This window comes from Zosterops lateralis, assembly GCF_965231275.1.
Source record: "Zosterops lateralis genome assembly, chromosome: 5".
Classification (NCBI taxonomy): Eukaryota; Metazoa; Chordata; class Aves; order Passeriformes; family Zosteropidae; genus Zosterops; species Zosterops lateralis.
Window position 1 is genome coordinate 7,827,118 of NC_139766.1, and position 6,000 is coordinate 7,833,117.

General features: G+C 45.9%; 1 protein-coding gene across 2 annotated transcripts in view; it reads right to left on the reverse strand.

Moving 5' to 3' along the window:
- Positions 1-145, reverse strand: part of FAM53A (family with sequence similarity 53 member A) — a 70,205-nt gene extending 70,060 nt beyond the window's left edge. For both annotated transcript variants that reach the window (XM_083862394.1, XM_083862393.1), the window contains exon 1: positions 73-145. The gene's annotated coding sequence lies outside the window, so the exon portion shown is untranslated. The remainder of the gene's footprint in view (positions 1-72) is intronic.
- Positions 146-6,000: the final 5,855 nt, after the last annotated feature.

A 6,000-nucleotide genomic window follows, 5' to 3' on the forward strand; every position in this document is an offset into this window, starting at 1 on the left:
GCCCGAGCGTTACCTGCCGGCCGCGCTCCTTTACCCCCCGCCCCGTGCCCCCCCAACGGCAGCCGCCGGTACCTGAGCGGCCGTGCCGCCTCCCCCGCGCGTATGGACCGGGCTGCTCAATGGCAACCGAACAAAACACCGCCGGCCACGCCCCCTCCACCGCCCGCCCGCGCCCATTGGCCGCGCCGCCCGCTCGCCGAACCTTGACCCGCCCTGCCATTGGCCAGCGGCGCGGTTCGGCCCCGCCCACATAGGGGCGGGGGGCGGGCGCTGTCCCGGTCGCGGCAGGGACGCGCAGCTGTGGTGCCGGGTGGGGTGGGGAACGCGCGTTGGACTACAGGCCCCAGGAGGCCTTGCGGTGACGCGCCTCTGTCATTGGCTGGACAGCGCGCGCGCGGAGGGGCGAGGGGCGCGCGGCGGGGAAGATGCGCTTCGCGCGCGGGGGTGATGACGTCATTGCCTGCCCGGATGGAGCCGCAAGGGGGATGCGCATCCTCCTCCTCCTCGTCTTTTTCCTTCTCATCTTCCTTCTGGTCTTCTTCCTCCTCTTCCTCTTTCTCTTCCTATTCCTCCTCTTCTGATTTCTCTTCCTCCTCCTTCTGGCTCTGGGCACCCTTTCTGCCTGTGCTTATTTTACTCCTGGCCTTATTGCGGATTCTGGTGCATGGGAAATTGTAGTTCATCTGCTTCCACGATCCTTGTCCGTATCCTTGGCAGGGATTTGGCCCCATCCTTGTAATCAGTTTCTGTTCGCACAATTCCCCATTGAAAACAAGTTATCCCTGAAGCATTTCATTGCTAAATCCTATCCAATTTTAATTTTTTTTTTATTATTTTAATAAGAATGAAGTAATGACAGTGTGTTCGCCTTTCACAAGCAAGGCCGAGGCGTGACCCCCGAGGCCCCCTCAGAGCCCCCCGGGCCGGGCCGCTCCCGCTGCTCCCGTTCCCGTTCCCTTCCCGGCGGTTCCCGGTGCCGTGTCCGTGTGCCTACAGTGCCCTCTGCTTGCCCGCTCCCTGCTCCCGGCCACACCGCCGGGAATCCCTCCCTCATCGCCCCCGAGATGCGGGGCAGAACCGCCCAGCGCCTGCTGCTCGCCCCACAAGGCCCGTTCCTGTGGGAGTTTCTCCAGGCGGCCCTGAGTCAGCCCGAGCGAGGAAGTGGGATGTGCTTGGACAACAATTACGCCGTGCACTTGTCGGGGCAGAGGCTGCTTTATGTGGGTGCATAATCCTTAACGTCATGAGAAACCAAACCCTGATTTACTGCTGCCCACAGGCCTGACATTACTGCGGTGCAGGTATTTCTTATTCATGCTAACTGTTATCAAGCTCCTTGTCCCTGTGACAACCATCTGTCGGTTCAGCCTTCTGCAACCTGTTCTTCTGTGTTTGCACATGGAGTTGTATTTCAATCACCTTTCCTTCGACCCACGAGTTTTTCAGCTGAATTTACCTTATTTCCCTGTGAGATTCTTCTGAATTACAGGACAGTGCTGCAAGAGATGCCTGAGTTAATGTCACAATGCAGAGTGCAAACCAAAATTGTGTTCCTGGGCAATGCTTACTTCGGCCAGCTTACTTTCAAATTTGAACCTTAAGGGACCAAAAAATTAAACCGAATTTTATTTTAAACAACATTACCAGGTTTTACTCTGCTGGCCTTCATCACTGTCCTCCTGTCTTTTGCACTCTGTTCAACCCCACAGTACTTTTTTCACATAGTTTTCCAAGATTCCTTCCCCTGATTATACAATGAATATTTAAATCAGTGTTCTAGTTCTCTGTAAGATCAACACATACCTCTCTCTTCAGAAAGATCTTGCAAGAGATTACAGGTACACAGAAGAAAGTACACAGCTTTCTCCCATTGCTCAGTCCTGGCTCTTGAAATGCTTTGTGATTGTGCTCATTTTGCTTCTGGCTTTATTGTGGATTCTGGTGCATGGGAAATTGTAGTTCATCTGCTTCCATGATCCTGTCGGTATCCTTGGCAGGGATTTGGCTCCATCCTGTAATCAGTTTTTGTTCGCAGAATTCCCCACTGAAAACAAGTTATCCCTGAAGCATTTCATTGCTAAATCCTTGTCCAAATTTAGAATTAACAAATTTTTTTTGTTTGTTTTAAATGAAGTCATGATACAATTTGTCTTTCACAACCATTATAAGTATTGCACTGGACTAGAGCAGCTCAGGTGTGAGACTTTGACATAAAACTGTTTTTCCTTTACCTATGACTTTAACCATTTCCATAGTTTGCAAACATTTGTGTCCCCATTAATACTTTCCTCCAGACTCCTACACTATTTCTGTATCAAGCAAGGTAAAACTAGAGGGAACTTCTTGTATCTGAAATTGAAGTTTCTTGATTGCAACTGTTCAGTCACAGCCGTGGCTGCAGCACTGGGGGAGGCACGAGAAAGGGGCACAGCTGCACTTCCCCAGCAGCCAGTGCTGCTGCTCTCAGCTTCCACAGGCTGGGTATTTCCATCTAGGGCAAAATTTTGCAGAATTAAACTATCTTATGCATTAGATAAATCCCTGAACTTCTTTCTCTTCTTCTGTAATGCTCCCCTGTAATTTCTCCCATAATTTATCACTTTCCATTCTCCTCTCCAACTTTATCTGGTTTTTTTCCCAATGTAACAATGGCTCTTTACTGGCTTCTTTTCATATAGAATTGCTTTTACCTCCCTGTAGTCAAAAACCATGTGGGAAGATGAGCCTTTAACTAGAGATGTTACAGAGATGGTGCCTCCTATGATCCCAAAACTTATCAGATGGGGAAACCACATACAATGGTCAATGAAAACTACAGGACAGGGTGGGAGAGAGGAGTGAGTGATCATGTCTGAGACAGGACAGGTGGTAGCTCTAATCAATGTCACTCAGTATTCAACCAGAGTCTTCTCTTGTTTTATACCCAAGAGTAAAGCCCTGGCAGGGATCCAGTTTATAATTCGGATCTTGGTAAACACAGACCTAAATTTCCCTCATGACAAGGTTTGATAGTAATTGTCTAGCACTTTAAATATCTAATTACAAACATGCTACCACATGGTAAAGTGGTCCGTGTCTGTTCACTCAACTGTGTGTCTTCAGGAAGGGCCATCTGTTTCCAACAAAACAGTGAGACACGAATGTAGGCAGGTTTCTAAATTAAAAAGAAAAAAAAAAAAAAAAAGAGAGAGGAGGAAAGAAAACAAACTAAAGAGAGACAAAAAGCTGTCTTTGCAATAAAGCACAAGCTGAAATAGGTCCAACCAGAATGAACCTCAGGAGACAGTTTTCACCTAGGGAACCAGTGGATGTATGTCTCCTCTAAGATGTCCCTCTGAGCATTATTTTATGCACCTAAACAGCTGCATTAAGAATATGGAAGTCTTCACTACAGGATGAGTTTGGTCCATCTTGACCCCCACGTTCCATAAAGAAATAACAGCTCTTCTAATGTCCTGTTTCCACATCCAGGTCATGGATCCAGGTATTCAAGAAAGGGAATGTTTTCCCCTCCTTTAGAGCATGGCAGGTAGACATGAGTGACACTCTGGCATTGCCTCTCAGGCAAAAACAACAGACAGACCTGAATGCTATGGGTGTGTGTTACTGCCTATCTAGGCAAATTACCACCTAAGATCAGGAAGGGAAGCAGAGGAGACTGTACCACTCAGTTCTTTTTTTGTTATTATTTTCATACTGTTTGTAGACAAGGAGCCCAGCAGCTATTTGATGTAAGGTCATGAAGTGCAAAAATAGTTCAGACACCCTGTAACGTGCACAACTGCTCGTAAAGGTCAGATGAGCATTTCCAACACTATTTCAAACTGATTGCAAAGTGTTTTGCTGTGGACACTGATTAGGTCAACATTAGAATGCCAAAACAGTGTATTTGCTGCATGCAGTATTCTTTTAGCAGTGATTACAGAAGCAAGACAAGCAGATTGGAATAGCAGATCTCAGTTGGGATAGCAAGTCTCAGGTAAATTTACCCCAAATCATGCTATTTCTCTTCTTATAGCAGTCACAGTTGGCCATTCATCTGCTTCCTTATAAAATGTATATAGTGGCAAAGGGGCCTCTGTTTTAAAGGAGGCATTTATGAAGGCCTGTCAGAAAGAGTCCAGATCCAATAAAATCCTTCACTGATCCTGTTTCCCTCAGGATCACTTTGCACTCCCCCATGAGGAGCAAGAGGGCAATGTGGATTCCATCTCCCAGCCCAGGGAGTCCCCACGCAAGGAGTGAAGAAAGACACTGGACTGACCGTGAAGTCTGAAACAGAGCAGATACAGGAGACACTGCTTGGGTACCGAGTTCACTGTGATGTTCTTCCTGTTTTGAGAGAATGTTCGAGCATGGCTGAGCCCCACCAAATCTGCTTTTCACACTTCTCCATTCTCTCTGTTGGGTGGTTTCACAGGTTCTGGGCACAAGAGGAAGTTCTGCCACTAGTTATATGTATCAGTTGGTGGGTTTAATGTAGACCTTGCTTAGACTGCTCAAATAGATGAAGTTATTGTATAAGGTACTTTTCCTTACATTCATGAGCTTGCTATAGATGAGATAAAGTGATAAGAATGCTAAATAAATAAGCTGGAGCTGAGAAGCAGAGCAGTGTTCAGCATCAAAATCTGAAACAAGCAGAGGGCTGACATCCAGGGATATTAGAGTCAGGGGTCTCTCACATACCACTATGAGCTGGCTAGATATTATGTTCCTTGTGAACTCTTAAAAGGATTTTGAAAACGTTGAGTTAATCATGACCAGATCAGTTTTTATTGAATTTCATGGAAGGGTGAGTCCATCCTGTGCCCCCTGCACACAGCTGACTTTTCCTACACCCAGCCTTTCACCTCCATTACCTGTTATTCCAGCTACACACTTGCCTATTTCTTCTTAAATTGAGCCAACTGGCCAGGATGTATTTCCTTCTTCAGAGTGTGAATTAGCCACCGGATTTCAAAAAGGGCCAATCAAGCTCCATGTGCTGAGCCAATACAGCATTGTTCAGCTTTTCACTGCAGTCCCTGAGGAACAGCCCCACTCCTGAGAACTCTAAACCACTAAGAGTTCAGCCAAAGCATCTTCTGCCTACTCAAGTTTCTAGTCCTTCCTACATACGTTTCCAAGTGCCTTGTTCTTTTTGCTGTATACAGCACTTCCTTCCTAGACTTTCCAACACTTGTCTGCTTTTCCAAATGGCTTGTTCATCTCTTGACTGAGCTTTTCCTCAGCCCAGACCTTTTCTCCAGTTTGTGTCTCCTTGAAAAAGCCAGGGGCAGCACAGGTGCATCAGGTACGTGCACCCTGCTGCTGGAGCTCTCAGGTTTGCAGTTTTTCTGCCAGGACAGGGCTTGCAGAGTTTCTGCAAACTCCTCCAGTGACTTCCAATACAAGGCATAGGGAAGGCATATAACTAACAAACAAATCTGATTAATAAGCCCTGTTACTTAAAGCCCACTCTGCACAACATATCACACTTGTTATGGTTCACCATCCTTAATATAGTATTACTGTGTGAGCCATTTCATCTGCTTCTCATTTTTATGAGTTGAGATTGGGTTTTTTTTGTTTGGTTTGGGCTGGTTTTGGTTGATTTTACTTCATTTTGGGTTTTGTTTTATTGTTTTGGTTTGGGCTTTTTTGTGTTTTTGTGGGGTTTTTTGGTTGGTGGTTTTTTTTGTTTGGTTGGGGTTTTTTGTTTTCTTTTTTGTTTGTGGTTTTTTGCTGTTGTCATTTTTTGGGGTTTTGTTGTTGTTATTGTTGTGCAGTTTTTTGTTTGCTTTGTTTCGTTTTGGTTTTTGTTTCATGGAGATGGTAGTTAGCACTGTTCTGGTACTTTTCTGCTTTTACTTACCCAGGAATCTGAGAGAGCAATTAGCAAATTGATTTTCCTGCAGAAACACACTGGATAAATATCTTGTTAGTGTTAGAATTGTTTATACCTGCATAGGTATTGTTTTCTTTTATTCTGCCTCAAACTTGGCTGTGAAGTGGTAG